This window comes from Hermetia illucens, chromosome 3 (assembly GCF_905115235.1).
Source record: "Hermetia illucens chromosome 3, iHerIll2.2.curated.20191125, whole genome shotgun sequence".
Lineage (NCBI taxonomy): Eukaryota > Metazoa > Arthropoda > Insecta > Diptera > Stratiomyidae > Hermetia > Hermetia illucens.
The window spans coordinates 102,122,114-102,137,033 of record NC_051851.1 but is presented as its reverse complement, the minus strand read 5'-3'; the positions used below and the strand labels follow the sequence as shown (position 1 = coordinate 102,137,033).

Sequence of the window (14,920 nt, the reverse complement as noted above, 5' to 3'; positions counted from 1 at the left end):
ACCATTCCCGAGAAGACGGACGCTGTATTGTCTGAGACGGTCCTGACGGTAGAATACACCCTTAGGGATGTTCTCCTGTAAACCGTACTCAGTTTATGTGTACTGCCTAAAACCTGCAGTGCTTTTCCCCAAACTGGGACTGCATACAGCATGATAGAGCTTACCACCCTGGTTATGAGCAGCCTGCAAGTATGCCGCGGGCTTTCTACGTTCGGCATCATTCTTGCGAGAGTTATACTCGTGGTGGATGCTCTTTTACAAGTATGCTCTATGTGCTGCTTAAAATTAAGTCCTCCGTCTATCATCAAATCCAAGTATTTGATGGCCGGCTTGGAAGATGATACGATTCCCGATTCTAATGCGGGCGTAATTTCTTTTGCGGCGCTTAGTGATGAGGACCGCTTCCGTCTTTTCCTCCGCCAGTGCCAGTCCAGCACTCTCTAACCAAGCCTGAACAACACTGATTGCTTTGCTTGAGTACAACTCAGCATCCTCGAGATGCTTTGCAACCACAACCAGTGCTATATCATCGGCGTAACCCACTCCACCGGAACCGGAAGGTTGAGTACATAATTATACATGATGTTCCACAGTAGTGTGCCCAGTACAGAGCCCTGTGGGACGTCCGCGGAGACAACGTACTCTGTGGGCCCATTATCGGTGTCATACCAGAGTGTCCGCTCTTTCAAGTAGCTATCGATAATAGCGGCGATGTAGGTGGGAACACCAATCGTCACCAGAGACTTTCGTATAAGGTTCCAATTGGCCAAGTTGAATGCATTCCTCACATCTGGGGTGACCACCACGCAATATTTGCTGGTACAACCCCTTCCGTCAATTGCATTTTCGGCCAAACCAGTAACCATTTTGATGGCATCAATGGTTGATCTGGCTTTACGGAACCCATACTGCCTATCTGAAAGGCCCCCCCTTGGCTCTCGACCACTGGAAGTAATCTATTATAAATGACTCGCTCCAACATTTTCCCCATAGTGGCAGTACCCCCCTCTTGTTGGGGAAATAGCCCCTGGATTATTTTCAACAAGAATATAGGGCACGTGATCTGTGGAGACGATCGGCTTGTAAATTGTCCTGTTACGATTTTATAGGCGCTACCCCACGGATTTATGTCCGCTTCCGAACAGAGCTCCTTAAAACATTCCCTCTTACTCCGCTGGATGGCGAGCTTGAGGTTCTTGCGAGCTTCTCTATAGGCATGCCCCTTAGGCAGCTGATCGACTGACTTCTGAGCCATTTGTCTGGCTCTGTGGCAAATCGACCGAAGGCTGGCAAGTTCACTATTCCACCAATAATTGGGACTTCTAGTGGGGAATGAGCATCTCCTAGGCATCGACACGTCACATGCCTTAGAGATGCTTTGTGTAACATGGAAAGTTCTATCCATGGAGGTGCCTGCTTTGCTAGGCAGGTCTAACCACACTTCCATGAATGTTTGCTCATTCATCGCTTTTGCAGACCATCCTGCTGTTCTTTTGGATTTCGGCTTCCTGGGTGCGGGTCTCCTGCCTTGTGGCTCCGTCCTTAGTTCAAAGGTGATTGCCTGGTGGTCGCTGTACGTGAAGTCCTCGCTAACTTGCCAGGACATGCCACGTGCCAGCGCAGGGCTGACAAAAGTCAGATCTACAATTGGATCAGTTCCCCCTTTCCGATAAGTGTTGATATCACCTTCGATGGCCAGAACCACATGCAACTGGGAGAATGCTTCTAATAAGCACCGCCCCCTTACGTTAGTCTCTTTGCTGCCCCACTCGATAGCCCACGCATTATAGTCACCGCCTATTACCTTTGGATTTCGTCCTCTGTCAGTCTGTCTGTCCGTCCGTCACACGCATTTTTCTCGGAGACAGTTACAGCGATTGACACCAAATTTGGTAGAAAGCTGGGAACCTTGAACGCTCACGCAGACAGTGAGTTACATCCGTTTACGACAAATTTAAGGCGTGGTCCCCATACATGCAAAAGGGGGGTGTACATTTTTTTTCATCAAATATAGTTATGTGGGGTATCAAATTAAAGGTCTCATTTAGTATTTTCCAAAGCCGGTCTTAGTTTTGACATTTATTGGAAAGGTGGCGAGTGCGGGGGGTTGAAAGTGATCATTCTTTTAAGGGGGCTATTCTCAGAAACTGCGAAACCGAAATATTTGAAAAAATCAGGATGCTGCCACTATATGGTGCCTGGGCTCCGAAATACCTCTCATACGGATATCTGTACAAATAAAGTTAATAATAGTATAATACTACAATGTTTAGTAATTGGCTGCAAAACTCCGCTTGAGTTCATGGTAGCACCACCCACGAACGCTACAATATAGGGTATAACATAGAGCATGATCTCACCAAGTTTGGTGGAAATCGCACCATTACCAAGAAAGGTATAATACGTCAAAATTGTTGCTTCTTTGCAAATTGAAGACTATGAATATAATATCATCCGAAAGTGCATATTCTCATAAAATATATGCATATATTACGTGTCCGGATAGCTGAGTGGTTAGAGCGCAAGGCTATCGTACGGAAGGTCGCGGTTCAAATCTCGCTGGTGGCAGTGGAATTTGTATCGTGATTTGACGTCGGATACCAGTCGACTCAGCTGTGAATGAGTACCTGAGTCAAATCAGGGTAATAATCTCGGGCGAGCGCAATGCTGACCACATTGCCTCCTAGTGTACCGTTACGGTCTTGAATGAAGTGCTCTAACACACTTCCCTGATCCAACATGGATTGTTGCGCTAACGATTATTATTATTATATATTACGTGCTACGTATTAGGAAATACACAAAACCTTTTCCGACTTGTTCGAAATTAAAATTAATTTGTAGTTATACACTTTCTACTTTCATTCAGTGTGAGCACCTTGAATGTCCAATTTAGCATTCAGCCAATTTCCAATTTACTCCTATTTCACTCAGGTGAAAGGTGAAACTTTTCCATTTTGTGTATGTGTATGACGTCATCATAACATATCCTTTTACCACAATAAAGTGAGTTCACGTGATTAATAGGTCGGAGGGAAACATTTCGTTTTATTTTTTTAATCATTTATATATAAATATCAATTACTCGAGACAGCCGTATGTATGTTTTTTAATATGTGTATGTAAATGAAGCTTTGGCTCATTCAAGTAGATATATATTGAACAAGCGGTATTCAATATACGTATTTTATATGTACATATGTATACTTGCATGCACGAAGTAAATCGGAAATAGTTGTACGATCAGTTTATATACATGCATATAAAATACAGTATTCGGTAATAGGCAATGTATGTTTAGCGTCTACGTCTGTGACGTATATATGTTTCCTGTAGTTTGAAAAAAATAATAAGGAATATTTTGGGTTTTTAGCCATATACGAATAGAAAAATGTGCATACAAAGTTTCTCACATAATAATAACAATAATCGTTGGGGCAACAATCCATATTGGATCAGGGCCTTGAAGTGTGTTAGAGCACTTCTTTTAAGACCGTAACGGTACACCACAGTACACTGTGGGAGGCAATGTGGTCAGCATTGCGCTCGCCCGGGATTATTACCCTGATTTAACGCAGGTACTCATTGGTATCCGACATCCAGTCACGATATCAAATTCCTCTGTCTAAATGCCCCTAAATGCCAGCTTGCTGTATTCCAACTTGTTTGTGCTTTGAGCATAGAAACTCAGATTAAAAGTTATTTATGGAGCAATAAACGTTTATTTTTAGAAGCGAACCTGATTCCTAAGGATTCACGAGTCAGCGCGCTCTTCTTTTGCCTTTTTAGAATAGTTTTATTTTCGACCAATACATAACAATATATTGATTGAAAAATTGTACAAAAAACAATCAACGAAAATAAACTAAATCTAATGGCCATTGAGCACCCCTCCCCCAACATTTTTTGATAAAAGCTTGCAAACTTGAATTAATAAACGAAGAAAAACAATAATAACAAATAATCTAATTTTACAATAACTTGCCGGCAAATGGTAACAAAAACCCGACAAAATTTTCCTCCTTTTAGTGAAAAATAAAGTTTTATAGCAAGAAAATAAAAACAAAAATCTTTTAACTCAAGTTATTTATCTTGCAACTATTATAATTTATATTCTTCTTTTTCTTCAGCCTTCGTCCCGTTCACAAGCGGGGTCGGCCCGTCGTGGTCGGTTTCGCCATCTCGCTTTATCGATTGCTCTGGGTTCAAGATTGAGGCTTTTAAATCCCCATCCAGCGTGTTAAGCCACCATTGTTTCGACCTGCCTTTTGGTCGTTTACAATTGACTTTGATGTTCAGGCCAATCTTGGCAAGTGAATTCTCGTTAGCACGAATTACATGACCATACCATCGAAGACGCCTCTCCCGCAATTTTTCCACGATCGGTGCAACCAAATAACAGTTGCGGATATCCGCATTTCGGATGTGATCAAAACGTATCATGCACTAGTCCAACATCTTCGTCTCCACTACCGCAAGACGCCGTTCATTGTCTTTTATAGTTGGCCAATACTGAGAACCATAAAGAGCGACAGGACGGACGACATTGCGGTAAATTTTCGATTTGGGACGTTCGTTGATACGTCAATCACAAAGAACACCAGTTGTGGAACGCCACTTCATCCAGGTTGCGTTAATGAGTGAAGCAATTTCATAACGCAATTCTCCATTGGCTGATAGCGTTGACTCGAGGTATTTAAATCGCTCAGTTCTGGGCAGATCACTGCCGGTGACAGTGATTGTGCCTGCTTCATGGGGATCGGTTGTCAAAAATTCAGTTTTGTTTAAATTCAATCTGAAACCGTGTACCATGAGGCGATCATTCCATTTTTGGACGAAATCGTGTGGCACACGGTCAAATGCTTTCTCTAGATCCAGTAAGGCAATGCGATGCTTCTCACGGTGTTTCTCCATGAGTAACCGCGTAGCGTGTATTTCATCAGTAGTTCCACAGTTTTTGACAAATCCGTCTTGAATCACGGTTATTTCAATGATTTCGCGAATACGGTTATCAAGAATGCGTTCAAAAATCTTCATGGTATGGGAAAGTAATCGGATCAGACGGTAATTTGAACATTCTGCTGGATTACCTTTCTTTTTCCATATTGGAACAGTGGTACTTTCTTGCTAGTCAAATGGTGTTCTTCTTTCCTAAATAACCCGATTAAAGAATTCACTGAGCCACAGTGTTGGGTCCCAGCTCTTCGCTTTCCAGAGCTCAGATGCGATGTCGTCAGGTCCTGTGGCTTTCCCCGATTTCATTCGTTTTATTGCCTCCTCGACTTCAGTTGCACTGACAGTTAAACCCTTGAGAGTTTAACGTAGGTACCTGTCGTGCAGACTTAATCCTACGGTCCACTTCAGACACGAATTGATTTTGTGACCACAATCAGAGCCCGGCTGAGACAAGCAACAACGGTGCCAGTCTATACGAAGTGCATGGCTTAGCATTCATACTGGTGGATGGAAGAATTACCTAAATCTCTACCGAACTAAGGAGTACAGCACCCGTGTTGAAACGCAACACCACGCCGAGGCCTGAAGGTCTGTTCTCGCTTGAGCACAACCACAATCACCATTGAACTCCCACTATAGGGGCCAACCGCAAACAACCGAGCTGTATTCACATACAATGGAAGTTCACCCGAAGTATGAGAGTTCCGGTTCCCATGGTACTAGTATACCGCTGGTAAGGTTTCGTGACCAATTTGCCACTTGAGATGAGTCCGGGTACAGACTCGGGTTTGATCGCCCTGATTAGGCCTTTGGAGCATGCGACTACTGCATCACGGCCGGCAAACCAAAGTGAGTATATCGTCTCCCCGTGCCACCACTATGGAGGTTCTCCTCAGCCACTTGGTTTTGGTTTGACCGACAGGGTTGCCGCCCCGTCTTCCTCACCGCCACCTCTGAGCACCAATGATTGTGGAAGTTGAGGATGAGCAAGTTCTTCAGTTGAAATCTGCTGCCTCGACTGTTGGTAAGCAAAGTACCGTTCTTGTCATTAACGCAACAGAAGTGTTCGATATCGGTTAGCATTCTTATAAATTTGCCAATTAGCAGACATTTTATGTCGCGAAATTTTTGGTAGAGGTGTTTATTTTCACTGACCTTCATTTCAACATCATGATTCCAAAGCCAAGTATCTGGATTGATGTACCGCTTACCCGACTTGGTGACCCCGAGCGTTGCAGAGGCCGCTTTGTGGATCGTGTCTTTCATTTGGTTCCATGATTCTTCCACATTCGTAATGGTCGGCAATCGTATGAGTGAGATCGTTTCTTCTTTCTTCTCACCAAATCGCCACCATTTGCTGCAATCAGTGACAGTGGTAAAATGTTGGCGTCTTATGAGAATATAGTCGATTTGCGTTTTATTATTCCCACTACAAAATGTAGGAGGATGAGACAATTGTTTAATGAACCATGTATTCATAAGTACAAGGTCATGGGCGTCCGCAAAATCGATTATACGCTCGCCACCCTTATTGCGCGCTCCGAACCCCTTTCCCCCATGGCAACTGTTACCGTCTGCCTTTTCACCCACATGACCATTAAGGTCGCCGGCAATGATAATATAGTCGTTAGCAGGCACGTGACAAGTCTTTTCATAGAGAAGTTGCCAGAAGGCATCTTTCTCGGCATCAGGTCAACCTGTCTGTGGTGCGTACGCGGTGAAAAAGTGAATAGTGCGATCAGCTGACATATTGGTGAGCTTCATGAGCCGATCATCAAATCGTTCGACTTCTTGCATGGCATCACGGAAACCTTCTGAGATGGCAATGCCAACACCAGTTTATAACCATTTTTACCGCGTTCGCGTTCAATGTCGCAGCTTTTGGCACCAGACCATCGGCTTTCTTGCAGAGCGCAGATATCAATGCGTTCCTCGATCTTTCTAGTTAAGGTACCAACATTTAGCGTACTTTTCATTTAGTACTTTTCTAAACATTTGTTAGTTCTGACATTGATTCAAAGGGGATAAGTGCGGGGTCAATTGCTTTAAAGGCTGGTTTTCAGAAAGTGCTCAACCAAAAAAATCTGACAAAAATATAATGGTCTACGCACATGGTATCTAGGCCTAAAAATGCCCTGAGTTACGATACGATATCTGCTCAAATAAAGTTAATAATAGTATATTATTATAATTAGGAAATTTACTGCATGCCCCTCTTAAGTTCATCAATCTTTTGTAAAATTTTTCAGTAATATAAGTTTAGCATCACACTGGAAAATTTTTTACCAAAGTTATAGCAGATCAAAGTTGTCTCTTTCGTGCTAAATTGTAACTCCCTACGAGACATCGAGTTTATATAACTTATGCACACTACTAGCTGAACCCGACAGTCGTTGTTTTGCTGCGTATATCCGCGAAAATTGCGGATTTTCTTCCTATGATGGAAGAAGTAAACAAATTAGGTGATACACTTGCCCTTGCATTTCATTCTCACGCATTTGAGGAAGGCAATCAAACCCAAATCTGCAAGGAGACTCATCTGAAGTGGCTCTTGCCACGAAGTTTACCGGAGAGTATCTGGTACCATCAGAACTGGGATGACCGTCTGAAGCTGCTTCAGAAAAATTCTCGAGCAATGTGCTGCCCGATTATTTCGGGTTGATCTCGTTGTGGGAGTTTCATGGTGGTTGTGCCCATATCGCGAGCAGAGCTCCTTTTGAGTTCTAGTGTAAAGTTACACTGTCCAATTAGGTTGCGGTAGAGGTATTGAATAGACCCCTCATGCACTCCGTATAAACCAGTACTGCTATGCCAATCTTGGCGTGACTCTTGTGATCTCCAAATCAATCTGTGTCTGAAGAGGACCAGTGAATTAAACCTACACGACAGTTATTTACGTTAAACTTCCTCGACCTTCATGTCCTTAAAACTCGAATATCAGTGTGAAATTACCATATTTTACAATATTCGTCACTCCAAAGGATGCCATTTGAAAGCATTACTGAATACACCGTACAAATTGTTTGGATTCCTTAGTAGCTTCACTAATGTGAGTTAGAAGTGAATCTAGCAAATCGATCTCGCCAGTGAAACAACACATACCACGTAATCTCGTAATCTTGAAAGTAGATGCTTTGGCTAAAAACTTGTAATTCGGACCCTATGATGACGAGATGTTTTGACAGCTCTTCAAGTGCAAGCTCAAACAATTCGTTGTTTTAAGTCGCGAGCCTCGCTTCCCAACAACTCTACTGGCTGGCAGATGCCGTGCATGTCTGCCTGATCTATTAATTTCCGATGGAGAGACGGGACGGCACTTCACAGCTAGTGAAGAATCTCCGCTCTTGAGGATAACAATCTACTTGGAAATTGCTTGAATCCGCTGAAAGCTGTCATCGAGAGAAGAGTCACATTAAACTTTGAATTAGAAGAAATATATTTTAGTTTTTCATATCAACCGATGTTTGTTATTGAAATAAGCCTGCGTCTGAATTTTGTTAATTTCTCTGTTTAAAAGTTATAATTACTTAAACTGTTGAGTAAGCGTTGGTTAAACTAAACTGTGAGCCACTCTAAGCATGCCGATTACGACGCGATTAATCTGATAAGATATTGATTGTTGAAAAGCCAAATTTCTCTTACGACAAGCTTTACACTCGAATAGGGAATGATCAGGCCCTGAAAGTTTAGCGATCGATAAACCAGTGCATCCACTGGGAGCGACACGACAAGTTTGCTGATGCCCACTGGAAACGATACGGCACGACACGGCAGACTGGCTAGCCCCCACTGGGAACGGCAGATCACCACAGCATTGCATCCGATATATACCTGGTTTACGCGGAAACCGGTCCACAAACATACATGGGCCTCCCTAGACAGGACCACTTTCAATCAAATTGACCACGTGTTGATCGAACGCCGTCACCTCTCAGCCTTCATGAATGTCAGAACATATAGGGGCGCCGATATAGATTCGGATCACTATCTCGTTGGCATGGTGCTCCGAGCTTGAATAACAATACCACCTAGAATCCCCTCTGACAATCAGGTGAGAGTAAACACTAAAGACATCCACGACACAAATGGATGCCGCAATAACTGCAGTCAACAGAGGACCTGGAGATGAAGCATCAATAAATGATCTTCACAATCACCTGAAGAACGTTATCATAAATACGGCCACAAATATACTTGGTCCCAAACGCAAAAGGAGTCGGAACGGCTGGTTTGACGATGAATGTAAGCTAGCAACGGAACGGAAGAATGCCGCATACGGAGTAATGTTGCATTCTCAAAGAACGCGAGCACGCGCGGAGACTTATCAGGAACTCCGTCGAGCGGAGAAGCGACTTACTTTACAGACGGAAAAAGGAAGCCTGGGAGAACCAACAAGTCTGTGAACTAGAAAAGTACAGGGAGCAACCGCACCAGTCGCGGAAGTTTTACCAACAAGTCAGCAGGATGAAGCCTTATACACCTCGATGCTCATCCTGCCAAGACAAAGAGGGAAATCTGATTTCCGACAGAATGGGCATATTGGAGTGATGGCTTGAGTACTTTGATGAGCTACTGAACAACCGGAACATCGGTGAGTTGGAGGTCCCGCAAACTGAAGACGACGGACAAATACTGCCACCACCAAGTTTAGGAGAATCAGTCCGTGCAATTCATCGGCTTAAAAATCATAAGTCGCCACGAGTCGATAGAATTACAGCCGAATTTGTTAAATATGGAGGTGACCAATTACACCAAGTGGTTCATCAACTTGTGCTCAAGGTATGGGACAGCGAATCAATGCCTGACGATTGGCAACGAGGCATTATCTGTCTCATACATAAAAAGGGAGATATCACACAGTGCAGCAATTATAGAGATATCACGTTGCTGAGTACCATCTATAAGATATTCTCCACTATCTTGCTAGGCCGGATAGCCCCATACGCCCAGAACATCATTGGCCCATACCAAAGAGGCTTCACTCCAGGCAAATCAGCAACAGATGAGATTTTCTCTCTGCGGCAAGCGATGGAAAAACTGTTGGAATATGGACAACAGTTGCACCATCTGTTCATCGACTTTAAAGCCGCCTTTGATAGCATAGTCAGGGTAAAACTGTACACGGCCATGAGAGAATTCGGTATTCCGACGAAATTGATAAGACTGACTAGGCTGACCCTGACCAATGTGCGAGGCCAGATAAAAGCAGCAGGATCACTCTCAAAACCATCAACAACGGTCTAGGACAAGGGGGTGCACTATCATGCGTCCTCTTTAACCTGGCCCTCTAGAGAGTGATCCGTGATGCTGAGATAAATGTAAGAGATACGATCCTCTTTAAGTCCACTCAACTACTGGCTTATGCTGACGAGATCGACATCAAGGGAAGAACTACCAGAGACGTATATACTGCCTTCATCCAGACCGATCAGGCGGCGCGAGATCTTGGACCACACATCAATGAAGGCAAGACAAAGTATATGGTGACAACGTCAGCATCGAAAACCAACCAACCAACAACATCAAACCGCACTGGTCAAACAGGAAAAATAAGGATAGGGGAATACAACTTTGAGATCGTTGATAATTTCTCCTATCTAGGGTCGAAAATCACAACCGATAACAGCTACGATTATGAAATCCACGCACGGTTGTTGTCAGCGAACAGAGCCTATTACACCTTACAAAAACTGTTCGGCTCGAAACATCTTACCATGGGGCCAAAGCTGTTACTGTACGAGACAATGATCTGCCAGTTGTCATGTATTCCTCGGAGACTTGGGTTCTTAGCAAGGAGCATTCCGAGCTCTTGCCCGCGTTCGAGAGAAGAATCCTCTGAAGAATTGTTGACCCTCTACATAAGGATGGACTATTCTATAGCCTACATAACGACGAAACCTATGAGCGATACCATGACCGTCAAGTTGTGAATGAAATCCGGCTCAATAGGTTACGGTGAGCGGGCCACTTAATCCGTATGGGCGAGGATGATCCAGCCCGCAAAGTTTATAAGGGCAATATATATGGTAGAAAAAGAAGACGAGAAACCCACATTTAGCTGAGGCAGTCATTTGTCTGACTCATGCATATATGTTTGTCAGACACGGTTTGTTTAGAACAAGACACAGAAATTTGTCGGTCTGAAGTAGACATTTGTCTGATATGATCATAGATGTTTGTCTAAAACAGACATTTATTTGAAACTGGTATTTTTCTGACGCATACATATATATTTGTCTGTCTGATATTTGAAACAGGCAGTTTTGTCTGCTATCTGAAAAGCCAGAGATATTTGCCCATGCCAGCTATAAGTAGAGAAGAGTGTTCTCAATACCTATACATATATCTTGCGAACACACCAGGCTAATATTCTGCAGTGTCCCATCATGTCGTTCCCAGTGGGTGTTAGCAAACCTGTCGTGGGGTGTCGTTCCCAGAGTGCAGACTGCATAAATCTTTAGATGTCGCTATGGTTTTCAAGAATAACCGTTCCACGCTCGGGAAGCAACATGTTATAGGAGCGCTGTACGGAAGTATTTAACATCAATTTCCTCCAAATACTCGGTACAAAACCTCTAAAGGCTTCCCGAGATATCCTTGATACATAAAGTGTTCCGTTCGCTAGTATGAAAACTATTTAAATACATAGTGCGAATACATACATTAAGCATTAACCAACGAGTGTTCGCGGTATTTCTAGCAAAAAGATTTTAGGAATTAAAACTCAACACCGTCTCCGTTGCTAGCAGTAATTTTTATTCGGCGTATATCGATATTTCATGAAGAACTTGTTTCCTTCTGCAGTACAGGGTGTATAAACCCGACATATCGATATATGCCGAATGAAAATTACTACTAGCAGCGGAGAACGTGTCATTAAGCATCCAATCCAAGATCTAATCGCAAATTAATTGTTTTGAGCGATTCGCTGTGTATTCGGGTGCACCAGAAGTTTCCTATTTACATATGAACGTTTGCTTCATATAGTATATTTTGGTAATGCATATTTTTCTTTTTTCAGATCACGCCGCCTAATAATCTCGGATGCGCACTCAGATATATGTATACTTTAGGGTAAAGTACTCGATTGTGATGTAGTGGAGTTTTTAATGGAAAACAAGCGAAACACAAATATATTTTATTTCAAATGTAAACACAGCATATCCGAACAAATCTCGTGAATTAGGGGAAGTACAGCAGACATCGTTAGGCCCGATACATCTTCAGGGTTGTGTATTGATGAAAACGGAAACAGATAAAAATAAATTAGGTCGCATGTATTCAACCACTGCTACATATATAACAATGTTCTGAAATAGAATTAAATCAACATAGGACGAAACACTATTATGAATGCCTTGCTAATAATATATGTAATTGATTTTCTGTGCTAAAAATAAAGCGAATATGGAGGAATTAGAAATACTTTAAACGATAACGACTAATTCGAAATATATATGTTACTGATAATGATGAAATTGGAATGTTAACTAGAGATAATATAGATGATTATAGTTGATTGCTAAAGTTTTATTAGGTTAACTCGAATATATCTGAAATGATTATAAATCGACCAATTATGATTAGAAAGTAAAGTTAAACAAAAGAAGCTTATTAGTGATATTAAATTTAATTGCGAAATAAATAGGTTAAAATACATAAAGAATTTGAAACTTCTTTAATACAAACGTTCGATAATCCGCGCATGGATTTACTTGGTTTTAACAAAAATGTGTGTAAATTGAACTTTTTTAGACCATCCTATTTCCTAGAATATAGATAGATTCTCTCAGTTCATTTGCTATCATATATAAAGTTTTATTGAAACTTTCCGGGAAAACCTAATATAAAGACATATCTGGCTAATAAATTAACTGCATTAATATAGCACATTTTCTAGATATTATTATACAAAATGGAGGAAACAATTTGAAAACTACTTATGAAAGTTTCATAATATTTTCAGATTGATTATATAATAAAACTGAAGTGGGCAACTTCCTTCATTGAGTGCTACTTTATGCTGTCCTCCTACTTGCTTAAACACTGATGCCGAAAATTATTTGAAGCAGCAGTTTTCTAAAGTTTCATTGCCCCAGAAATCCATTAACTTCAGTAATGAAGCAATTGCGACAATCGTGAAATTATTTGATTTTCATTCTAGTTTGACTTAAGAAGGTAGCTTTAGAGGGTTAACTCCTACAAAACATTTTATTAACATGTGATAAATTGTGAAATATGAGCAGTTGTAATGTTTGGTTAGGTATCCAATAGTGGTGAATTCAACATCTACGTAAATCATGGACAACAGGAAGAAATAGGCAAAGGCCGTAGTGGCCCACCTTATTTGACGCGGCCTTCTAGCTGAATATCTCAGATTCGTTTACATATGTATCGCAGAATTCCTGTTAGTTGATATAATGCTTCTCACTGCAGCTGCTGTGTATCAGCACCGCAAATCTAATCTCGGATGCTTCCATAGACAGATCCTTCACAATAGGAAATGTTCCATGAATTCTGCTTTCCCATCTTAAGGTTAACACCTTGTAGAGTTTCTATTCCGAACACATGCTAACAATACTTCTTCACTCAAATCTTGTGCAAGATGATGCCACCTGCTGAGTGCAAATGGATTCACACACCTCTCACTAAATTTGGCGACAATTGATTCAGCCGTTTTCGAGTAAATCGGGTGTGACAGTCAGACAGATGGACTGACAAACATTGAATCGAATATAAAAACGAATGATGACCATTCTTACTCCTTACGCTGATGCTAAATTTTGTACATCTATGATGAACCTAGTGGGATTTCCCGGTAAACTTCTGAAATATTGTAAGATTGTAAGACATTATTGAGCAGATTTTCAGAATTAGATGTATTTTAAGGCCCAGATTTCATATAGATGCATCATTTTAATTTTTCCAGGTTTTTTGGTTGAATGGGTTCTGTAAACGTGATCTAACTGAACCCTTTCATTTGATACCTACGCGGCTATATGAACGAACAAAAATGAACAAAAATGTTGTACTCCTGTTTCACATGTATTGCCCCCCCCCCCTTAAGCTCAGAAATAATGTCATATGTGTGTATTTACCAAAATTTGACACTTTCCACATATATCTTCTGAAGGCACAATCAACCATCCCCCCATCCCCCCAAGATTTCAAAATTCCAATTTACACCCTTTGCAAGATAAATTCACTATTAGGAAAATAGTAAATAAATAATCACGTTTAAACATATCAAACTAACGATAAATGAGATTAATGCTTTCACAAACGATACTAACTCTTTAGCAAATCAATTTGCTTAAATTAACCCTTAAAAAATTAAAATGCTGAATGAAACTTAGGGTCTGTCAAATAAAAATAATACTATTAAAATGATAATTAACAATTACATAAATGAGATTAATATTCTTGTAAATACTACCCGCTGGAATAACTTTGAATTTGGAAAAGTATTGTTGTTAGTATACAAGAACGTGGCATTTGACAGTCTTGCAAAATAGTTAATTTTTAAAATATAGTTATTTTTACTGCGTTAATTTCGTTTGTTAAAGCGTAAATTTTACTTGCTAAAGCGTAAAGTTCATTTATTAAAAAATTTATTTCGCTTATTGAAGCTTCATTTTCATTTGTTAAAGAGTTAATTTCATCTATTGAAGTGATAGTTTTTTTTTTAATTGAATACTATTAGACATTAATATAATTTGACGTATAGTGAATTTGTGTTGCAAATGGTATGTATTTTAGAGATTAATGTTCAATTAAAGATGAAGAGATAAGTGGACCGGATGAAATTATGGAGCTTACGGGGAATGTCAGAAAACGAGAAAGTCCACAAAACAGGAAATAAGGCAGAAACATATTAAATTTAAACTGAATCTTTGTTTCTGCGTTGATACTTTAATACATTCTTTTGATGCATCATTGATGATCATCAATGAAATATTAGTCC

General features: G+C 41.0%; 1 protein-coding gene across 1 annotated transcript in view; it reads left to right on the top strand.

Moving 5' to 3' along the window:
* LOC119651407 (patj homolog) overlaps window positions 1–14,462 on the top strand; it is a 158,188-nt gene extending 143,726 nt beyond the window's left edge. Inside the window, exon 2 of the mRNA XM_038054997.1 lies at window positions 11,978–14,462. The gene's annotated coding sequence lies outside the window, so the exon portion shown is untranslated. The remainder of the gene's footprint in view (window positions 1–11,977) is intronic.
* Window positions 14,463–14,920: the final 458 nt, after the last annotated feature.